Below are 24,813 nucleotides of genomic sequence, written 5' to 3'. Positions count from 1 at the left end.
CTTCTCCATTTGACTTTTAAATGTTATTTGTATATGTTGGAAAGTAGTCCTTTAAGAAGTGTGTCTTTTGCAAGTATCTTCTCCCACTCTGTGACTCGTCTTTTCATTCACTTAACATCTTTACCAGAGTAGAAATTTTTAACTTGACTAAAGTCTAACTTATCAAGTACTTCTTTCAAAGATTGTGCCTTTGGTATTATATCTAAACTTTGCTCCACTACATTACTTTTGCTCTTTTGTCAAAGACGAGTTGACTGTATTTATGTAGGTATCAGGTTTTTCTTTTTAAGATTTTATTTATTTTTTTATGAGAGACAGAGACACAGGCAGAGGGAGAAACAGACTCCATGCAGGAAGCCCAATGTGGGACTCGATCCTGGATCTCCAGGATCACACCCTGGGCTGAAGGCGAGCTAAACCCTGAGCCACCCGGACTGCCCAGGTACCAGGTTTTAAGCTAATTAAGAAATAGAACAAAAATCTATCTTTATTCATTAACTTTATTTATTGCTCAAAGCTCCTCTTTTCATTTAGATACAAATTTCTGATCTATTTTTATTTTATTTTTTGCATCCAATGAATATTTTGCAACATTTCTTGTAGAACAGGTGCTGACAATGGTTTCCTTCTATTTTTGTGTGCTTCAGAAAGTCTTTATTCTCTTTTAAATTTGAAGAATCATTTCACTAGCTCTAGGATTCTAGGTTGATGAGTTTTTCTTTTAACATTTTAAATATTTCACTCATTCTTTTTGCTGGTGAGTTTTCTGAAAGTAAAGTGATTTTTCTTTTTTAATCAGTTGATGAAAAGATATGAAACACTTCAATAATTTGCATGCCATCCTTCGGCAGAGGTCATGCTAATCTCTGTAGCATTCAAATTTTAGTGTATGTGCTGCTGAAGCAAGCAATACTCTAATTCTTATTCTTATTCCTTTGTTGGTTGTGTTTTTCCTCACCCTGGCCTTTTCCTTTAGAATTTTATGTTTTTCTTGGGTTTCTGCATTGCTAATATGATTTGCCTAGATATGGATGTTTATTTTTTTTTGCTTGTTTTGTGATGTTAACATTCTTTGGGGGCCTTGCTCTGTGGTTTGATGCTTGTCATTTGTTTTGAAAAGTTCTCAGTTGTTTTAATTTCAAATGTTTCTTCTATTTTTTTTTCATTCTGATGTGTTATATTTTTTAATGTTCTCCTATGGTTACAGGATATTCCCTTTCTTTATTTTTATTTGGAAAGTTTATGTTGCTCTATGCTCAGGCTGACTATTTCCTCAAGCATGCCAAGTATATTACTTATAAGACTATCAAAAGCATTTGCCTTTAAAAAAAATATTTCTAGCATTTACTTTTGATTCTTAGAGATCCTGTCTTAGAGTTAATGTGACCTATCTGTTCTTGCATGATATTTATAGTTGTTTTATAGTTCCTGTCTACTAATTTACATCTGTATAATGCCCTAGACTAGTTCTGATGACTTCTTTTTCTCTTCAGTTTTTTTCTTGCCTTTAGGAAAGCCAAACATGTTGTATTAAGGAATAGAAATTGAGGTAAATAAGTCTTTAATGTGAGGATTTATGATATTTGACTAATTATTTGGCTGTATTTAATGTCTGTTTTAGGTATCAGAGACTTTACATTCCTCAGATTCCTTATTTTTGTCTCACTTTGGGCTTTGGGTGTTTCTCTGAGTCATTGATTGGAGAGAGTCTGTGTCCCCTACCCCTTGCAAGTAAAATAAAGAATCTTTCTCAGATGTTCACTTTTAGAACTTGATGGGATTCCTGGAGATAAAGCTGATAAAAGTGTATGGTCCCCCATAAGTCTGTCACTCTTATGCTAGTCCATGCTTAACTCCAGAAATGCATCAAAATTAGGACTCATGCTTCTTTCAGTTTAAAGTTCCAGTGGCTTCTATTCCAGGTAAGCAGATCCTAGAAAGCACCTGCTTTTCCAGATTTCAGAATGGTAGTTTGCCTTCCAAACTTTGTCCCATGATGAGTACTAAAAAATTGACTTTCAGTTTGTATAGTTTTTTTCTTACAATGTCAAAAGTGACAACCTCTAAGTCACTTACATGGTATAGTTGCAACTAGTTCTTTGTTTTGGATTAGCTCTACTTTGAGTTTTAATCCCAAAGGAAGAGAATTAGAAAAAATTTTTTTTTCTTTTTTTCTATTGTGATAAGTAACTTTACATCTCTATGCCTTAGATAACTAATTTTAAATCAAGGATAATATTACCTACCTTATAGATTTGTTAAAAGGATTAAATTAGATGAGACAGATGTTGATCATAAATGTTTAGGTAAGGATGTTACATTAGTTTTTCCCACAAATGTCCTATCCATATAAATATTTGCAGACAAACATACTAGCCCTAGTTCTACCAGACACCATTGGCATAACCATAGGTATTTACTATACTACACTTCTGTATACATCTTAGAAATGTGGATATGGTTATTCTAACTGACACAAGGGGATTTTTCTGGTATAAGGAAAAAATTTTTCTCTATTGTACAGTTACTTGAACAAAGAAAATCCAGAATGAACACAAAGAGACTTTTTTTAAGCTGGAAGTTACATGAGAAAGACTCATAAATTTTTTTTAAAAAGTGTTTGTAATTTTACATAGTTCAAGCATAAAATATTAGTCATATTTTGAAATAACTCCTGTATTATCAAGACCATAAGGCAGAAATTTTGTTTTTCTGTGTATTCAGCAGAGTTTTTCCTTACTGTACTAAAATCAAAGAGAAGCTTGGCTTATTCATTTGGTTATGTTATCTAGAAAAGTAGTTTGATATTGAATGTGATCTGTTATATCTTAATTTCTAACATTAAATGGAAATATAAAGCATGCTTTTATCTTTAGTTAGCCTTACATTCTTGAATTAAAATACAATAAGCAGTTGTTTCCTAAGCACTAAGAGGCCAAATATGGAAGACAATCATTTAAAAGGATAGTTGTAGAAGTTGTTGATCAATATAAAAAAATATTGTACATTTTTCTCACCTGATTTATGATTTAGTTATAAGCGAAGCTATATGAAGAAATTAGTGACATAAGTGGGAAGATGTGGTTAGTAATTCTATACCTGGAGAACAGTATTTTATATCTGCAGGTCATTCAGGCCTCAAATATTTTTAGTACATTTTGCATCACTTATATTATGGGCTGTTGTGCCCCTTCCCCAAATTCATATGTTTAAGTCCTAATACCCAGTATCTCAGAATGTGACTATATTTGGACATAGATCTTTTAAAGAGGTGATTAAGATAAAATGAAGACATAATCCAATATGACAGGTATACATATAAGAAGAAATTAGGACACAACACATACAGAGGAAAGACCACGTGAAGGGACAGTTAGAAGACCACTGTTTACAAGCTAATGAAGGAGGAGGCCTCAAAAGGAACCAAACCTGCCAACTGTTTCCCTTAAGAATTGGAGCCACCAGAATTGTGAGAAATTTAATTTTCTGGTTTAAACCACCCACTCTGTGTGGTACTTTGTGAAGGCAGCCCAGCAGACTAAATATCTAATGAGAAAATTAAAAAGACACGAATAAAAACATTATAACAGAAAATCCAGAAGGCCTATGAGCATTTGAAAACATGTTCAAATTTGTCAGTAATCAGGGTAATGCAAATCAAGCAAGAATGAGACAGCACTTCACGATTATTAGATTGACAAAAATTTAGAAGATGAAAAATGTCAAGTGTGGTGGTGATGGTTGGGAGTTAAAAACCTTATTGAATAGGGACTGTAAACTGACACAAGTATTGAGGAAAATAATCTGACAAAATTTAAAGTACAGGCATTCCCTACAGTTTAGCAATTCTTCTTGGGGGTTGGGTGTTCCACTTCAGGGAAACAAACTGAGGGGTGCTGGGTGGAGTGGGGAGGAAGAATGAGGTAACTGGGTGGTGGGTATTAGGGAGGCACGTAATGTAATGAGCACTGGGTGTTATATAAGACCGATGAATCACTGACTTCTACATCTGAAACTAATAATATACTATGTTAGTTAATTGAATTTAAATTTTAAAAAAGACCCACTTCAAAAAAAAATGCATTCCCTTTAAATTGTACAAACTCAAAATTAACAATCTCTCAAAAGAAATAGCAATTTAGAAATGAAAAAATGTATTATTGGTTGTACTTTGGAAAATAATGTATATCTAATGGTAGAAAATAAAAAAAATACTTTAGATTATTCTCCACAATACTGTCTAATGTATTAATGTCTAATGTATTAAGATTGCCATAACAAGCTATCACAAACTGATGGCTTAAAAAACAGAAATTAATCTCTTACAGTTCTAGAGGCTAGAAATCTGAAATCAAGATGTTGGCAGGATTAGTTCCTTCTGAGGGGCTGTGAAAGAAAGATAGATTTATCTTCTCAGCTTTGGAGGTGACCATGTTCTTCTTGCTCCTCTTCACATTAACTTCCTTCTGAGTGTATCTCTCTGTGTCCAAATTTCCTCCTTTTTTATAAAGAACACAGCCATTGGATTCAAGTTCACCCTGATGACCCATTTAGCTTTATTGCTTTTGCTTTTATTATTACCTTTATTACCCCTTATTGCCAAATAAGGTCACGTTCTGAAATACTAGCGGTTAGGATTCCAAAACTTTTTTCTTTTTGGCAGTGGGGACATAATTCAACCCATAACAAATGCCTATAATCTTAATTTATTTAATAGTAGTGTCATGCTTGTGCTATTTATTTTGAAATAGTTTTAATGTTTTGTACCTAATTTATAATGACATTTACCTAGATATACCTTATGCTTTGTAATCATTTATTTTGTTAAGAAGGTAAGATGATATATATTTATATATTTTCCCCAACAGTGGCTAACAATTATCTATAATATTATTAGTTTATACTTTAAATATTATAAATAGGAAATCACATGTAGCATATGTTAGAGTCAGTATGGCTTATTTTCCAGGCCCAGAATTGCAGACTATTGCTATACAAAATTTCTTTGGTTTTGCTTCAAATGGAATCTTGTAATCTGGTTATTATAGTCTTGGCACTAATATAAAGCATTCATAAATTAATATGGTCGACACCAAAGTCAGTGGGTAAATATTTCAATTATAGTTATCAGAAGAGTTTTCCAAAAAAAAAAAAAAAAAAAAAAAAGAAGAGTTTTCCTAATTCATCAGGATTATTTTTCTGAATTTGATGATATAAAACTAAATAAGGGTACTCCGTGGTTAAGCATCTGCCCTCTGCTCGGAGTGTGATCCTGAAACCCTAGGATCCAGCCCCACATGGGGCTTCCCTATGGGGAACCTGCTTCTCTCTCTGCTTGTCTCTCTCTCTCTTTCTCTCTCTCTCTCTCATGAGTAAATAAATTTTTAAAAATCTTAAAAAAAACTAAATAAGATAAATGTAACGTTACCCAAGGTCCATTAATGAAAGGATATACAGGATAGAAAATGACCCATCAAAACTTGAATATTCGAAAAGCATTATTTTTTTCACTTTGGTTCTCAAAAACAATGATCAGAACAAAGCAGCTGGCTTTGTTCTATTTTGATGTTACATATGGGAGCTGAACAAAATAAATGTCTAAGTTTGGGCATCTCTGTGCCAGAAATTTAGATTTTTACAATATGTCTCTTTAATAGGGCCCAGAATCCCCGAACAGAAGGCAATTCCTATTCCTGGGATAAAGGAAAAACACAGATACTAGAAAATACAGGTACTATTAACTGTGTCTTGAGAGCTGTTGAATGTAGCTTGTTGAAGTATTCTATAAGACGAGTTAAAAGATCAACAACAAAAGTAATTTGTTATTTAAGAAAAATGAACTATCATATACAAGTAAAAATATTACAAGAGTAGCAGTCAGGCTAAGAAAAAAATATATATATTTTGGTTCACAGAAAAAATTAGACCAAAAGTTTGGCGACAGTCAAGGGCAATATATTTTTAAACATATTAGTTTGAAATTTGAATAACATGTTTTGGAATTCTCTATACAAAACAGGTTTGACTATATTGTTATTTAGATCTCCTTGCCCAATATTTACATATAAGTTGTGAAACATCCTTACGAGTCTTAGGACCTCATGTTCCCCTGTTATTTAATTTCCATTAGTTTAAGTTTTGAATCATTATACTTTTCTTCTATATCCTGTATTCTTTACCCTATCAGCTTATGTTTGGAAGTATTCCTTGGTTTCCTCATCATTATTACATCCCTTCCAGACACACACTCAATTTAGAAAATACATTCATATGTGTGTTTGTGTAAAGAAAAAACATTGTCTTATAGTTTTGATCCATCTTGGCCCTAGCCATCAACCTGTAAGACAAAATTTCTTATATAAAGATTTTCATTTCTAATACAATTGTTTTTTTAGATTCTATTTATTTTTAGAGAGAGTACAAGTGGGGGAAGGGGCAGAGGGAGAAAGAAAATTTCAAGCAGACTCACGGTGAGCACAGAGCCCAATGTGGGGCTTGCCGAACTGAAATCAAGAGTCAGACACTTAACCAGCTAAGCCACCTAGGCACCTCCCTCCTCCACCAATATAATTTCTATTCCCCCCCCAAAAAATTTAAGATTTTATTTATTTATTCATGAGAGACAGAGAGAGAGGCAGAGACACAGGCAGAGGGAGAAGCAGGCTCCCTGCAGGGAGCCCCCTGTGGGACTTGGGGACCCAGGACCCCAGGGTCACACCCTGGGCTGAAGGTAGCTGTTTAAACTGCTGAGCCACCCAGGAGTCCCTATTCCAAGATATTAAAAGTCAGTCTATCCTTCCCAGCTCATAGGACAGGACTATATAACTTCTACCAAGCTACAATATTTAAAAGCTGCTAAAACATGAATTAAGTGTAGTTTAAAAATGATGGAATAAAAAGCTCTAAGAATAAGTCCTTCTAACAAAATATCTATTGAGTTTGTAATATTAAAATTAAACCCTATTAAAATTTCAATATTACCCAAACACTTGAAACATCTAAAACAATTAAAAAGAGAGAAAAACTGGTGCATTTTGGTGAATTTTGGCGTGCCTTACTATTGCCATCCTAGGCAATAAGAGCTTTGATAACCAAAAATTGGGTTTGGATGGATGGTTCCCTTAAGGCCTAGAAAATAAGTTATTGTCCCAATCACCTGTGTCACAAATGGATTCTCAGGCAGCATCTGTTGAAAAAGTTTAAAGATAAAGAACACTTTTATTATTGTCTATGATTATTAATCCAGGCATTTGAGGAAACCTCTGTGAGGTCACTGATTGCCTATAGAGATAACTAAACGAAGGTTTCAGTGACTATATCTGGGGGGAAAAAGTAGATTTTGCAAAAATAATCTCATTAAACAGACTAATGAAGCCCCCCCCATCAAATACTAACATCAGCAACAAAAATACAAAGCACACACACACACACACACACACACACAAAGAAAGTATGGTCCAATCACAGTGGGGAAAGAAAAAGTTGACAGCAGCCATCTCCAAGGAAGCTGTCTCATTGGGCATAACTAGACAAAGACTTTAACTGTCTTAAATGTTTTAAATCTTTAAAAATAAGCTGATGAAAACTATGGACAAAGAACAAAAGAGGTCAGAAAATGAAATATGAATCAGTAGAGAATATCAATAAAGATTAAGAATTGATAAAAAGGAGCTAAATAGAAATTGTGGAGATGGAAAATATAATAGTGTAAATAAGACATTCACCATAGAGGTACATCAAAATTGAGAAAATATAAAGTTGCAGAGTGAGGGAAAATGAATGAAGCCTAATGGACTTTATGGGATGAATTCAAGCATGCCAACATATACGTGCTAAGAGTTTGAGGAGGAGGATAGAAAAAGAGAAAGAAAAAAAAATATTTAAAGAAAAATGAGCGAGGGTTGTGGTACAATGTTAGAATGAATCAGGATTCCTACAGAATGTAACTATTTTGTAACTTTGGAGTCAATTGACGTTTTGAACAGTAAATTGTGGTTAATTTTGGTCAATTTCAACTTTTTGCACAGAAGTATCCCCATCAGATAGCCATGCAACATGTTTATGGCAGAGTTTCTACACAGTTTGATGGAGCCAAAGAGGGTAAAAAAGTAGGCCTGTCCACCAATATCAGAGATCTGTGCTCTTCTGATTGCTGACTCTGAGGTTCAGACAGTGGCTCCACCCTTCCTGCCTTCTGTGATGTGGAGAGTCTGTTCTGCAAGTTCTCAGTCATCTTCTAGGCTATTTATATTGCTGTGTGTGTGTTACTTAGTTGTAGCCATGGGACAAGTTAAGCTTAGGATCCTCCTACTCTATTATCTTCTCCAAAAGTCCAAACATTTCACTATTTTTTTAAAAATCAAAATATTTCACTATTTTTAAAAAACAACTGAACACAAAAGAAGATATTTATGCAAATATAAGGAACAACAAAAACAACAACAACAAAACCTATAAAGGTCATAGGAAGCAAGTAGCAAACAATGACAAATAAGTTTCTCCTTATCAGTAATTAAATATAAATGGACTAAACTCTCCAAATACTATGTTATCTATGGGACTTAGATCAACAAAATAGTTTGAAAGAGAAAGGGTAGGAAAGGATATTCCACACAGATAATAGCAAAGAGAGGGGAGATGGGTATACTAATATTGACAAAATGATTTTAAATCAAAGTTTTTATGAAGTGAGATTACATAAAGATAAATGAGTCAAATGCAGCCAGAAGATATCAAAATTATAAACATTTGCCCATCTAATAAACCATCAAACTATTCACACAAAAATCAATAGAATTGAAGGAAGAAATAGACTGTAGTTGGAGGCTTCAGTAACCTACTCTCAATAATGGATAGAACAACCAAATAGGAGCTATATTAAGTAAATAGAGAACTTTTACAACAAAATAAACCAACTAGATGCAAAAGCAGATCTACTGCAGAACATTGATGGATGAATGAATAAGCAAAACATGGTGTGTAAATACAATGAAATATTAATTACATTTGAAAAAAAGAAAATTCCCTGGTTGCTGGGAAGATGACCAAATAGGAGGATCCTGAGCTCACCTTATCATATAAACATACTGACAGCTATATGTATTTCAACTTCCCCTAAAAACAACCCGAGACTGGCAGATTAGATCTTCCACAGCTAGTCCTAGAGAAAGGGGTTGTACAAAAAGGGTAGGAAGGACAAAAAACATCAAGAACCTTGGGCAAAACTGCGAGCTTTTCCCCCAGGGTCAGGAACACAGCAGGGATGCCCACTCACCACTAGTGTTCAACATGGTACTAGAAGTCCTAGCCTCAGCCATCAGACAACAAAAAGAAATAAAAAGCATTCAAATTGGCAAAGAAGAAGTCAAACTCTTACTCTTTGTAGATGATGTAATATTCTATGTGGAAAACCCAAAAGAGTCCACCCCAAAATTGCTAGAATTCATACAGGAATGCAGCAATGTAGCAGAATATAAAATCAATGCACAGAAATCAGTTGCATTTCTATACATTAACAATGAGAGAGAAGAAAAAAGAAATTAAGGACTTGATCCCATTTATAATTGTACCAGAAACCTAAGATACCTGGGAATAAACCTAACCAAAGCAGTAAAGGGTCTGTACTCTAAAATCTACAGAAACTTATGAAAGAAATTGAGGAAGACACGAAGAAATAGAAAAACATTCCATGCTCATGGATTGAAAAATAAATATTGTGAAAATGTCTATGCTACCCAGGGCAATCTACACATTAAATGTAACCTTATCAAGATACAATTGATATTTTTTACAGAGCTAAAACAAATAATCCTAAAATTGATATACAACAAGAAAAGATCCCAAATAGCCAGGGGAATATTGAAAAAGAATATCAAAGCTGGTTGCATCACATTGCCAGACTTCAAGCTATATTACAAAGCTGTGATCATTAAGACAGTGTGGTACTGGCACAAAATCATATGCATGGATAAATGGAATAGAATAGGAAACCCAGAAATTGACCGTCAACAATATGGTCAACTAATATTTGGCAAAGCAGGAAAGAATATCCAATGGGGGGAAAAAAATGTCACTTCAACAGTGTTGGGAAAGCTGGACAGCCACATGCAGAAGAAGAAACTGGACCATTTCCTCACAACACATACAAAAAATACTCAAAATAGCTGAAAGACCTAACTCTGAGACAGGAATCCATCAAAATCCTGGAGGAGAACACAGGCAGCAACCTCCGTGACCTTGGCTGCAGGAACTTCTTATTAGACACATCTCCAAAGACACGGGAAACAAAGGCAAAATGAACTATTGGGACTTCATCAAGATAAAAAAATCCTTTTGCACAGCAAAAGAAACAGTTGGCAAAGCCAAAAAGCAACCTACAGAATGGGAGAAGATATTTGCAAATGACACATCAGGTAAAGGTTGGTATCCAAAATATATAAAGAACCTATCCAACTCAACAGCCAGAGAACAAATAATACAATCAAGACACGGGCAGAAGGCATGAATAGACATTTCTATTCTACTGGCCAACAGACACATGAGAAAATGCTCAATGTCATTCAGCATCATGGAAAAAACAATCAAAACCACAAGAGATGCCACCTCATACCAGTCAGAATGGCTAAAATTAACAAGTCGGGAAATGACAAACATTGGCGAGGATGTAGGGAAAGGGGACCCACTTACACTGTTGGTGGGAATGCAGGCTGCTGCAGCCACTCTGGAAAACAGTGTGGAGGTTCCTCAAAAAGTTGAAAATAGAGCTACCCTACGAACCAGCAGTTGTACTACTAGGTGTTTACCCCGAAGATACAGATGTAGTGATCTGAAGGGTCACCTGCACCTCAACGTTTATAGCAGCAATATCCACAGTAGCTGAACTATGGGAAGAGCCCAGATGTCCATTAACAGATGAATGGATAATGAAGACCTGGTGTATATATACAATAGACTACTACTCAGCCATCAAAAAAAAAAAAAAAAAAAAAAAAAAAGAAAGAAAGAAAAAAGAAAAAGAAAAAGAAAGAAATCTTGCATTTGCAACAATGTGGATGGAATTAGAGGGCATCATGCTAAGTAAAATAAGTATATCAGAGAAAGACAATTATATAATTTAATTCATATGTGGAATTTAAGAAACAAAACAGATCATAGGGGGAAAGAAGAAAAAAAACAAAATCAGAGAAGGAAACAAACCATAAGACTCTTAATCTTAGGAAACAAACTGAGAGTTGCTGGAGGGAGGAGCTGGGGAGGGGTGGGTAACTGGGTGATGGACATTAAAGAGGACATGCGATTTGATGAGCACTGGGTATTATACAAGACTGATGAATCACTGACCACTACCTCTGAAACTAATAATACAGTATACACCAATTAATTGAATTTCAATTAAAAAAAGATATTGTATGAAGAAACAAATAAATACATCACGAACCAAACTGCTGGTGAAAATAACTACAAATGGGGGGGACAACACAAGCATGGAGGAATGGGGGGATCAGACCTCACACCAGGCCCTCTTGGCTTAGGATCTCCTGCTGACACAGGTGAGTCTTCATAATGCCTGACACTGAAAATCAGTGGGGCTTAACTTTGACAGAGCCAGAGGGCAATAGAAAACTGAGTTCCTAGCCTTAAAGAGCCAGCACACCAAATCATTCAATCTGAAATGGGACACAAAATAAGCAGTTTTACAAGGGCCTGGAATATATGTGAAGATGTATTGACTAATTTTAGGATGTGTGTAGAAGGAGCAGAGGTTTGCAGGAGTTTTCTGAGACCAGAGGAGCTAATGAGCACCATTTTTCTTGCCCTTCCCTAGCTTAGATAGCTAGACATTGGTGGGAGCCAGGGCTAGCATTCTCTATTTACACTTCTAGCACAGGAGCCACGCCACTGCTGACCAGGGAGGACACTGCTGTAGAGCAGCATGGTACCTCTTCTGTGCAAGGTTATTACTTTCAAACCAGGAGACACGGCCAAATCACCTCTACCTAGAAACAAACACAGAAATTTAGACCAAATGGGGAGACAGAGGAATATGTCCTAAATTTAAAACAAGATGAAACCACAGAAAAAGAGCTAAATGAAACAGAAATGAACAATATGTTAAATAAAGAGTTTAAGGTAATGGTCTTAAAGTTGCTTACTAAACTTGAGAAAGGAATGAATATATACCCAGTGAGAACTTCAATAAAGGGATAGAAAATATAAAAAAAAGAACCAGTCAGAGCTTAAGAATACAAAAATTAAAATAAAAAATAAACTAGAAGGAATCAGCAGATTAGAAGATGCAGAAGAATGGATCAGCTATCTGGAAGCCAGGGTAATGGAAAGCAAGTAAGCTGAATTGCAAAAATAAAAATAAGATAATCCTTTAAAAAATTGGAATAGGTTAAGAGATGTTTGTGCCAGCAACAAGAGTAATAAGATTCCTATTATGGGAGTTCCAGGAATAAAAGGGAGAGATATGGGGGACAGAAAACCTGTTCTGAGAAATAATAGCTGAAAAATTGCCTAACCTAGGGAAGGAAACAGACATCCAGTTCCAATATGCACTGAGAGCCTCAAACAACATGAACCCAAGGAGGTCTGCACAAAGACAAAATTAAAATGACAAACATTAAAGAGAAAGAGAAAATGTTAAAGGTAGCAAGAAGCTGATTTTTGAGCAGAAATACTGCAGGCCAGAAGAGCTCATGGAAGCTAAATAACATGATGCTAAACCAGTGGATCAATGAAAAACTTAAAGAGGAAATCACAAAATAGGTGTAGACAAGTGAAAATGAAAACATAATAGTCCAAAGTCTTTGGGGACACAGTAAAAACAGTTTTAAGAGGGCAGTTTATAGTACCAAGGCCTAACTTTAAAAAGAGGCACACACACAGAGAAATCTTAAACATTCTGACCTTACACCTGAAGATCAGAACATAAGAAAGACAAAGCCCAAAGTTAGTCCAAGAAGGAAAATAATAAAGATCATAGTAGAAATAGAGCTGCTGCTTTGAAATTAAACAATATTCATAAAACGTTAGCCAGACCAATTAAGAAATAAAAGACTCAAAATTAGAAAGAAGTTACAACTGACGCTAGAAATAAAAAGGATTATAAGAGAATACTACAAGGAATTAAATAAAAACCAAGAAAGTTGACAGCCAAGAAGAAAAGGATAAATTCCTACAAATGTATTTTCTGAGACTGATGCAGAAAAAAATAGAATGTCTGAAAAGACTGATTTCTAGGAACAAAATTAAATCAATAATAAAAAAAAAAACTCCCAATAAAGAAAGGTCCAGGGCCAGATGGCTTCACCTGTGAATTCTATCAAATATTTAAAGAGTTAATATTTATCCTTCTCAAACTATTTCATAAAGTAGATGAAAGAGAGCTTTAAATTCTAAGAGGCCAGCATTACTCTGATACAAAAACCAGACAGACACTACAAAAAATGAAAATTACCAACTAATAACCATGATATATAGATGCATAAACCTTCAACATAATATTAGCAAATCAAATTCAAAACTACATTTAAAGAATTACTCACCGAGATCAAATCAAATTTACTCCAGGGATGCAAGGATGATTCGGTAGTTACAAATCAATGGGATATACCACATCAACAAAGTATACATCTCAGTAAGTGAAGAAGAACCATTTGACAAAATTCTGTACCTGCTCATAATAAAAATTCTCAACACAGTGAGCTTACAGAGAATATATCTCAGCATAATAAGGGACAAATATGTAAAAAGGAGTTTCTCTCCAAAATCAGAAACAAAACAAGGACGTTCACTCTCACCACTTTTAATCAGGATAGCCCTGGATTCCTAGCCATAGCAATCAGATAAGAAAAAGAAATAAAAATCAACTAATTTGCTAGGAAAGAAGTAAAACTGTCACTATTTGTAGATCATAAGATACTATCATAGAAAGCGCTCACTACTCTACCAAAGAAGTATGAGAAGTAATAATAAATTAATTCATTAAAAATTGTAGGATATAAAATCTATACATATAAAATCCATCATGTATGGGACACCTGGGTGGCTCAGCGGTTGAGCGCCTGCCTTTGGCCCAGGTTGTGATCCCAGGATCCTGGATCAAGTCCCACATCGAGCTCCTTGCAGAGAGCCTGCTTCTCCCTCTGCCTATGTTTTTGCCTCTCTCTGTGTGTCTTTCATGAATAGATAAATAAAATCTTAAAAAAAAATCCATCATGTTTCTATGCACTAATAATAAAATAGCAGAAAGGGAAATAAAACAATGCCATTTACACTTGCATTAAAGAAAGTGGAATATCTAGGAATGGATTTAACAAGAGAAGTGAAAGAGCTACACTATACTCAGAAAAGCATAAGACATTGATGAAAAGATCAAAGGTGACACAAATAAATGTAAAGATATGCCATGTTCATGGGCTGAAGAACATTGTTTAAAAATCCATACTACCCAAATCAATTTACAGAGTCAATGCAACCTCTATCAAGTTATCTATAGTGTTGTTGTTGTTGTTGTTGTTGTTGTTGTTGTTGTTTTTCCCCTAAGAGCTGGAACAAAAACTCCAAAATTTATATAACACCACAAAAGACCTTGAAAAGCCAAAGCAATACTGAGAAATAACCAAAATAAAAACTAAAAAAAAAAAAAAGGAAATATCACAATCCCAGATTTCAAGATATATTACAAACCTACAGTTATCAACATATTATGGTACTGGAACAAAAATAGGCATATGGTTCAAAAGAACAGAACTGAGAACCCAAAAATAAACCCACGCATATATGGTCAATTAACTTATGATGAAGGAGGCAAGTATTATATACAATGGGGAAAAGACAGTCTTCAACAAATGGTTTTGGAAAAACTGGAAAGGTACATGCAAAAGAATGAAACTGGACCGTTTTCTTAATACCATATACAAAAATAGACTCTGATGGGGTAAAGTTCTAAATGTAAGACCTGAAACTATAATAATTCTGAAACAATACACAAGCAGTAATTCCTTGGACATAGTAATATTTCCAGATCTGTCAATTCAGGCAAGGGAAATAAAAGCAAAAATAAAAACTTGGGACTACATCAAAACAAAAAAACTTTTGCACTGAGAAGGAAACCAAGAAAATGACACAGGGCAACCTACTGAGAGGAAGAAAATGTTTGTAAATGATATACCCAGTAAGGGATTAATATCAAAAATATTTAAAAACTCATAATTTAACACCATAGGAACTGACAATCGGATTTTAAAAAAATGGGCAGTGAACTCATTTTTCTAAATAGAATTTTTTTTCCAAGGAAGATATGCAGATAACCAAAAGACACATGAAAAGATGATCAATATCACTAATTGGAGGAATGCATTAAAACCACTATGAGATATCACCTCACACCAGTTAGAATGGGTAGTATCAAAAAGATAAGAAATTACACATGCTGAAGAAAAGGGAATCCTTGTGCACTATGGTGAGAATGCAAACTGGTGCAGTCACTATGGACAACAGCATGAGGTTCCTCAAAAAATTAAAAATAGAAGTACCATATAATCCAGTAATTCTGCTATTTACTTGAAGAAAATTAAAATGCTGCATCAGAAAGATAAATGCACCCTATGTTCACTGCAGCATTATTTACAATAGCCAGATATGAAAACAACCTAAGTGTTCAGCGAGAAATAAATGAATAAAGAAGTTGTGGTATATATATACAATGGAATATTATTCAGTCATAAAAATGAAACCTTGTCAATTCATAACAATATGGATGGACCTAGAAGGTATTATGCTAAGTGAAATAAGTCAGACAGTGAACAACAAATGCTAATTTCACTTATGTGTGAAATGTAAACAAAACAAAACAAAACAAAACAAAAAACAGATTCATAAAGATCAAAGTAGCTGCTTCCAAAGAGGAAGGACTTGAGGCATGAGTGAAGAGGATCAAGAAGTACAAACTTCAAGTTACAAAATTACTTATGGAAATGAAAAATACAGCATACAAAATAATATAGCATATACTTGTTCTATAATGTATTTAGGAACCACTATGAACCACTATGTTGTACATCAAAAAGTAATTTAATGTTACATGTCAAGTATACTTCAATTTAAAAAATAAGATTAGTAACATAATCTAGTCACACAAAAACAAATACTATACAATTATAATTGTAGGAAGTATTTGGGGTTTCTGGGTGAGAGGTAGTGGACAACGGGGAGTTATTGTTTAATGGATACAAAATTGACCTTTATGAGAGGAAAGGAATGGATAGAGAAAAGAGATGGATAGTGGTGATGGAAATAATTTCATTTAAAATAAACATTATTCAAAAGAATTAAATATATAAGAATCAATTTCACCAAGGATATAATATGGATGTTCACTAAAAAGTACAAAACATTACCAAAAAAATAAAGAAGACTCTAATTAAATGAAAAGATCTCTCAGATTAATGGATTGGAATTCTTATTATTAAGATGATAATACTTCCCCAAAGCAATCTACAAATTAAATGGAGTAACTCTTAAAATTCCAGTGGCCATTTTTGAAGCATTAGAAAATTGAACTTCAAAATGATACAGAATTATTAGGGCTTCCAAACAGGCAAAACAATATTGAAAAAGGTAACGCTGAACGATTCACATCTTCTGATTTAAAAATTTAATATAAAACGATATTAATCCAAACAATGTGGTACTAGCATGCAGATAGACATAAAAACAACGTAAAATTGAGAGTGCAGACGTAATCCCGAATGTTCATGGCCAACTGGTTTTAACAATGGTCCAATAATATTTAGTGGGAGAAAGAATGTTCTCTTCAATAAACGGTGAAGGGACAACTGGACAATCTCATTGTTTTAATCATCTTCTACTCACCCCATTCAAGAGGGAGGGATTTCCACCCTAGAGTTTTAGGAGTGGTGGACCATACCTGATCCGACACTGGGCAGATTAGACTGACAAAAATGTATTAGCTGCATACACTTAGAGCCAGTCTGTGGTGGGAGGTTATCAAATGCTATGCAAAGTCACAAGTTGCACTTAGGAACAAAATGGACAGCCAGATGCAGGCAGGCTTTGTACTATCAACAGTTTGGGGTGGCCTTGGTGCACTCAGGATGATATGATGTGTTTGGATACTTTCGTCAGCTGGCAGTAATTCCAAGGGTTTGCAGGGAACCGAAACCCATTGCTTAAAGATAAATAGGAATGCATCTGGTCTGTTTAATAAGGAGGGTTAAAAAAAAAAAAAAAAAAAAAAAAAAAAAAAAAGGAGGGTTGTTTGGGTAGGGGACCTATCTGCTGGAGCAGAGTGAAGACTAGAACTTGCAGGGAGGCCATTTGCCGTTAGGCCTATTTTATCAAATATCAAGTCAGCACATAATTTTATAGCATAATAGTAGGTCTTTGCCACACATAAGCAAAAGGCTACCCGATCTCTAATCCACGACACACAAATGTTAAAGCAAAATGGAACAGGGCTCTAAATATAGGAGCTAATATCCCAAACAAAGAAGAAAACATGGATAAATCTTCAGGACCTCAGATTTGGTGGTAGATTCTCAGGGAATATCTGTTCTCTCACAGTCCCTGGAGCACTATTCTATGATAGCCAAGGTAGAGAGGTGGTCTAAATGCCGTCCACAGACGACTAGATAGAGAGAATATGGTATATACATACTGGGAAGTGTTCACCTTTAAAAGAAAGGAGACCCTACCAGACATAGCAACGCAGATGAACTGGGGACATCGTGCTACATAAAGTGAGCCAGTTACACAAGGAGAAATACTGCACAATTCCAGCTGTGTGACTATGTAGACTAGTCAAACTCATGGCAGCAAAGAGTACAGGGGGCAGTTTGGAAGCTGGAGGGAGGTGGAGATGGGAAGCTGTTTTTAAACAAGTACATGGTATCAGTTATACAAGATAAATAATTTCTAGAGATCTGCTGTAACACACAGTGCCCATATCTGAAAACACTGTATTGTGCACTTAAAATGTTAAGGGGTTGGTCTGTGGTTAAGCATTCTTACTAGAACAAAACTTTAAAAATTAAAGTAGATTTCTTAAAAATAAAAAAAAAACTATGCACCAAACATTATCAAACACAAAAAAAATGCAAAAAAAGATTGTTTGCAAATCATATCTAGTAAGGGTTAATATTTAGAATGTTTGAAGAATTCTTATCAAAAAGACAACACAATGTAAAGAGTGGGCAAAGGATTTAAACAGACATTTCTGTCAACATGATTTACAAACGATTTTTAAATCATTTAATCAATTAAGGAAATATATTTCAAGTCCCATTGAGATACCACTTCATACCCACTAAAAAGGCTATACGAAAAAAGACAGAAAACAAGCGCTGGTATGGATGTGGGAGAAATAACTCTTCTACATTGCTAGCGTAAAAGGAAAATGACATAATCACTGGGGAGAACAGTTTAGCAACTCTTCCAGGAGTTAGAAATAGAATTATCATATAATCTGGCAATTCTGCTCCTTGGTATATATGCAAGAGAAATGAAAATGCATATTCACATAGGAACCTATACATGAATGTTTACAGCAGCTTAAAATATAATAGCCAAATTATCCATCGGCAAATATTTAAATGTGCAGATTTTGTTACGTACATACAATGAAATATTATTCAATCATAACATAGAATGAAATATTAATAAATTTTATCATTTGCATGAACCTTGGAAACATTATGCTAAGTGAAATAAGGACACAAAATGTCACATGGTGTTTGATTCCTTTTAAGCAAAATATCCATAACAGGCAAATCCATAGAGTCAGAAAGTAGATTAATGGTTGTCAGGGCATGGAGGCAACGGGCTACAGAGAGCGATTACTTAATGCATATGGAACATCCTTTTACAGCGATAAAAAAGTGTCACAAATATACCAAATATCACTGAATTATGCACTTTAAAATGGTTAAATGTGTCTTATGTGACTTTCACCTCCATCAAACACACACATGCACGGAAATGTGAATTTGACTGTCAATTCTTCAGTCTTAAGTTTTATACATTTTCAACTTCTGCAAATAACCTTGTTGAAAAATATGCTTGTTTCTCTAAAATTACCAATTAAAAATATAAAAAGTTCATCTAGTTCTCATTTGGGGTTTATAAAAGTAAAATGTACTAATCTAAAAATGTGTCTGTGATATAGGCCTATATTTCCTGAAATTTTTCAATTAAAAATCTGCTGATAGAAATTGAAAAATATGCAATGAGAAAAAGCTTCATTTTGAATTCCTAAGACTGGTTAGTTAGATATTTTCTATATTTCCTATTCAACTTCTCAAACCGTGCATGCCTTCCTTGGGTACAGAGAGCCAAATAATTTATTTGTATATTCTAATTTTTCTATTATCAATAATTCAATTAAACATAGCCTTAAAAAACAACTTGTCTTGCTCTCTGACTTACACTTATTTGAGGCTTAATGTAAGCGATCTATTTAATGCTATTTTCTGAAATGCTATCTTCATATGCTATCTCAGGCTTCTTCTCAGGAATGATATGGCACTTTAGGGAGTTACTTGATCTATGCAAAATGAGCCTGAAGCTCTTGCTGTCTTGGTAGCCTATAGGGAGCTAAAGAATGAACACCAGGTGCATCCTGTGGTAAGTTTTTGAGTTTTTGGTAAGTTTTGCTTCCCTTTATTTGGAACTATATGACAAACTTGAAATGTACTAAACGTTTTATGACAGATACTGAAAATCAGAGATTTTTTTTTTTCTGAAGAAAAGGCAAATCATGTGAAGAAAAAGAATTTACGATGAATATCCAAGATACATTAGGGGAGAGAATGCTCGCCATTATCTTGCTTCTTTTTCTATACTGTATATAATATATATAGTATTCCCCACATTTAAATACCTTTTCTTCCAGATTGTTTTAGGAGAGTCTAGGATTTGTGACATAACACATGTCAGGGCAAGGTCACACATAACAGGATGCTTGAAGAAGTACCAATGAACTGGGGAATATAGATTTTAATATCAACAGGTTCAAGTTGCTGACAGATTGGACATACTTGCTAAGACATCTGATCCCACAGGAAAAGTGCATTTCAGAAATTGATAGCTGATCTGACTGTTCTAGTGTACTGGGAAAAGGAAAGGAAAAAGAATGTGTTAAGGCTGAATGAACTTGTAGGTTTCTGATTAAATTTCGTGATTCTACTCAATTTTAATTATTAAGAATGTATAATGAACTAAGATAAAAATTATTTTTTTCATGGAACCTGATATTTTATTTATCAAGATGCTGATATGGAAATAAGAATACGCAAATTTATTAGCTGAGATTCTGTTCTATGAAAGAATAAAAAATCTATATAGGTCCTTCAAAAATATATATCTCAGATAAATTATATGTTTCCATAATTATGTCCAATACAGTCGGTGTCACCATTACAAGGAAAGGATAGTGGCAAAATACATTAATAATTTTTCTCTTGAATATAGTGAACTTTAAAACAGATAGTACCATGTCTTTTAACAGTTTATTTTTTTCCAATAAATTCCTGAGGATGTTTCTAAAGCAAGAAAGGATCCATCAAAGATGAGGAAAGCAAAGATGAGAATTAGTGGTAATACAACATTTCAAATGAGGGTATTGATTAATCTACAAGAGGAAGGAAGCTAGTTTTAGAACATGTGACAGGATATTTAGGGGTTTTCCTTGAGTCTTTATGTTTAAGAATAAATGCTTTTTCCCCTTTCTCCAGAGCTTGCAAAAATCCAAAAATAAAAACACATAATAATAACGTATCAAAGATTGGGCGCCAGGGTGGCTCAGTGGTCGAGCATCTGCTTTCAGCTCGGGTCATGATCCCGGGGTCCTGGGATGGAGTCCTGCATTGAGCTCCCCACAGGGAGCCGGCTTCTCCCTCTGCCTCTACCTCTCTCTGTATCTCTCATGAATAAATAAATAAAATCTTTAAAAATATATCAAAAGATTTTTATAAATTCAAATGACAAAACAAACATTTATATTCAAGTGTTATACAGTTCACTCGGCCCTTTATATGTGTATGTGTGTATACGTATCTATATACCCAAATATATATAAATTGTACTATGTGGAAAATTTTATCTAGAATGAATAAAAGTTCTTTTAAATAAAATATAAAAACTTGTTGTATCCGATTTTTTATCAAGATGTTTTGTTAACATACTATTTAAAACCTAATATAATATTTCAATAGCTACTTAAAAAGAAAACCCTGAGCACTTTTGGTATGGAGCAGAGCACACAGAAAATTATGTTATAAAAGCAATCATTTTAGTAATCTCCAGGATTCAGAGAGACTGTTGCTTGGATCGTAACATTGTGCTTGTGTTAGAAAATTGGAATAAACCTTAAATTCTGGTTTTAATCGTAGTGACTCCGGTGATGCATCTTATAATAAGGTTACCATTTTCATGTAACTCATCTGAAGGGCAAATGCTACCCTACCTTTCACAGAAATACAGTAGTCTCTCCTTATCCATGAGGATCATGTTCAAAGACCCCCAGTTGCTGCCTGAAACTTGAATAGTAAGAGTTCTATATACACTATGTTTTTTCTCTATACACACAAACCTATCATAAAATTTAATTTATAAATGAGGAATAGTTGAGAGCTTAACAACAAATACCCTTTTTTATCACCCTTTTTCTTGTGATTATTTGAGATACAATGCGTATGTGATGAAATGGAGTGAAAGGAGTGACATAGATATTAGCATTAGGCTACTACTGACCTGATGATTCTGGACCATTGCTGACTGGCAGTCACTGAAGCTGTGGAAGGCAAAACCACGAATAAGGGAGTGCTACGGTTTTCCTCATTTCAAAACTCTGCTTGCCCCCTGTCCCACCTCAATTGTTTTGACTCTTCCATACCTGAACCTAGATATAGAACAAGAAACTGTAGTATGGAAATGAGGTGCCCAGAGAGTTAATGCAGACAGTTTTGTCCTAATCCCCCCTCAAGATAGCACAGACAAGTTTAGGGAAAAAATGGAAAGACATTTCAAACAATTTGGATATTTATCTACTCTTCTCAAAAGTACTTTTGGGAATCTCAGTAAACATTTATCTTTCTGTAGCTATCAACTAGTCCAATTTTTAGATGTTATTTAAAAGATAGATATAATTACAGAGAAGAAATTATCTTCAATTTCAAAATATTGAGGGCAAAACCAAACTATTTCCTTTCTTAACCTATGATCAGATTTGTAATATCATCTTGGAGCTAAATATAAAGCCTGCCTTTAAAAATATTACAAAAGACTTTCAGAGAGTTTTTGTTTTTGTTTTTCATTTCAAAGAGTTTAAAAAAAAACCTTAAATATGTTTTTATTTCTATATTTATTGTTCACCTTGTCCCTTGCCCCCCATTTACATTGATGTTACTTTCCTATCTCTGTTGTTTTTCCTGTTTCATTTAAAAATATTTTACATGGTGAGAAAGAGGAATTACTGTTATATATATATATAACATTAGAGTCAACATAAGTATGCATAGCTTATTTTACTTTTATTTTTATATGTAGTGTTTTTTTTTTTAATTATATTTATTTATTCATGAGAGACACAGAGAGGGGGAGAGAGAGAGAGACAGAAAGAGAGTCAGAGACACAGGAAGAGGGAGAAGCAGGCTCCATGTAGGGAGCCTGACATGGGACTCGATCCTGGGTCTCCAGGATCAGGCCCTGGGCTGAAGGCGGTGCTAAACCGCTGAGCCACGGGGCTGCCCCTATATAGTGTGTTTTTATTTTCAAAATAAGAAGTTCAATATCACATTTTATCTAAATTTAAGAACTCCAAAAGAGCCTCATAAAAAGAAAGTAGGAATAATATAAAATGTGAGCTTATGAATTAGAAATACATAAATTATTAAGATTTGAATAACAAATTCTTTCTAAAAAAATAATGAACCATAATGGTCATTTTTACAAGGGTTATAATTTCAGAAAAGAATATTTGTGTTATCAGTTATATTCCCCTCAAGATTACTTCCACTCCTTCTCAGTTGCCTCCTTAGAGAAAGCATCCTTCAGTAATAACTGATCATCTGATGTTCCGGGTTATATTATTTTCCCCCGTCTAGTGATTGTACTATTAGTTCCTTAAGGAAAAGAATGTGGAAAACATCTTCTTAATCCTAGAGATATACATATATTAATTTTTTCTGGTGATAATTCTTAAAATGTATACATTTATACATTAACCCTTTGTACTTTGGCATATACTATATAAAGATCATAAAATTTAAAAACATAACATTTAAAAAATTAATATACAAACAATAAGCAAAATAAACCATTATAATATAATATTCACATTTTACCAGGCTAATATCTTAATGGTGGATACTTTTCTAAATATTAAAACTTAAGAGATACAGGAATTTACAAGGTTCAAAAGAGTACCACAAATGTGATATGGAATTGAGACATTTGTTCTTATTTAGGTTAACAAATTATTTTTAAAGCTGTAACGTGTTGTGAGAAAAAAACCCAGGGAAGATGAAATGATTTGACCTGGGAAGTGCATTGAGTATTGCTTGATAGTTGATATGTTTCCTTGGCAACCTCAGACCTAAGCCTCAGAGTTCATTTATTTGTATAAAAGCATTAATAGCATTGTAATTTTATTTTGTAAAGTATAATTTAACGAACAAAAGTGTTAATCCAGATATTTGAAAAAAGTTTTGAGTTAATTAAAACAAAAATTAAAAAAAAACATGCAAACATATTTTATACAAACAGAAAATATAACATGAAGATTGAAAGTCTGTTTTGTTTTAGACACTTAACAAATAGTGCGGTGTATTGAATCTAGCTCCTGTTCTATCACTAAGTCTCATTGATCATTTTCCTAAATACTAATTCAAAAATATTTTTGTAGGGGAGCCTGGGTTACTCAGTGGGTTAAGCATCCAACTCTTGATTTCAGCTCAGGTCATGAAACATATCAGAAACATATATTTGATGCTTGTTTATTAATAGATCTAATGTAGCCTAAATATCAAGATCAATGGAAGTACAAGAGAGATAAAGACCAATGAACCACAAGTCTGTGGAGCTGGTTGAGGATACTTATTCTACGTATGCTGCTTAGCAGTAACTAGTTCCTGAGGCTGATGCTAATTGTAGGAAGCAATTAACACTGAAGTAATTGAGGAAAAAAATGCAGGAGAAGGCAATGAATCATGTCTAGGAAAAATAACACACTTTTAAAGATGTTTAGTAGGATAAACAATTTACTCTAAAGCTGGAGCAATTTCAAAATAAATCATTGGTCCCATAAACAGGGATTTCGAGGTTCTTACAGGAAGCCTCAAAAGTGTTTTTTTTTTTGTAATTGCAAAATGGATCTGTGTCATTATTCACAAAATAATAATAAGGATATAACTTTCCATCCATCTATGACAAAATAGTGTTACTTTAATCTGAAGATATTATGTTTCAAAATACAGTAATGAGTAAAATGTGAGCTCAAATTACATTTCAGCAGTAGCACCATGCTTCATTTAAAATAGTAATTCAGGAATATTTCATAAAATTCAATTAATATTTTGTGTAATATCTCGGTTATGGAAACAAACATAATAATAAAAATGACAATATTAAGCCTCACTTGTTCTATAAAAAAGGAAAATGATGTATTATAGCATAATGTGAAAGGAATTTATGGATTTTCCAGTTCATTACACCCTGCCCAAAGCCAATCATTGACACAGTATATTCTAAGAAGCATGCACTGAACTTCCTAGAGTGAATAAGATATTG

General features: G+C 33.9%; 1 pseudogene; it reads right to left on the bottom strand.

Moving 5' to 3' along the window:
- Nucleotides 1-806: 806 nt before the first annotated feature.
- LOC119867987 lies at nucleotides 807-906 on the bottom strand (annotated as a pseudogene).
- Between the last annotated feature and the right edge of the window lie 23,907 nt (nucleotides 907-24,813).

Source organism: Canis lupus, chromosome 37 (genome assembly GCF_011100685.1).
Source record: "Canis lupus familiaris isolate Mischka breed German Shepherd chromosome 37, alternate assembly UU_Cfam_GSD_1.0, whole genome shotgun sequence".
NCBI classification, from domain to species: Eukaryota; Metazoa; Chordata; class Mammalia; order Carnivora; family Canidae; genus Canis; species Canis lupus.
Note: the sequence above shows the minus strand (reverse complement) of the source record. Positions and strands in the feature narration are given on the sequence as shown.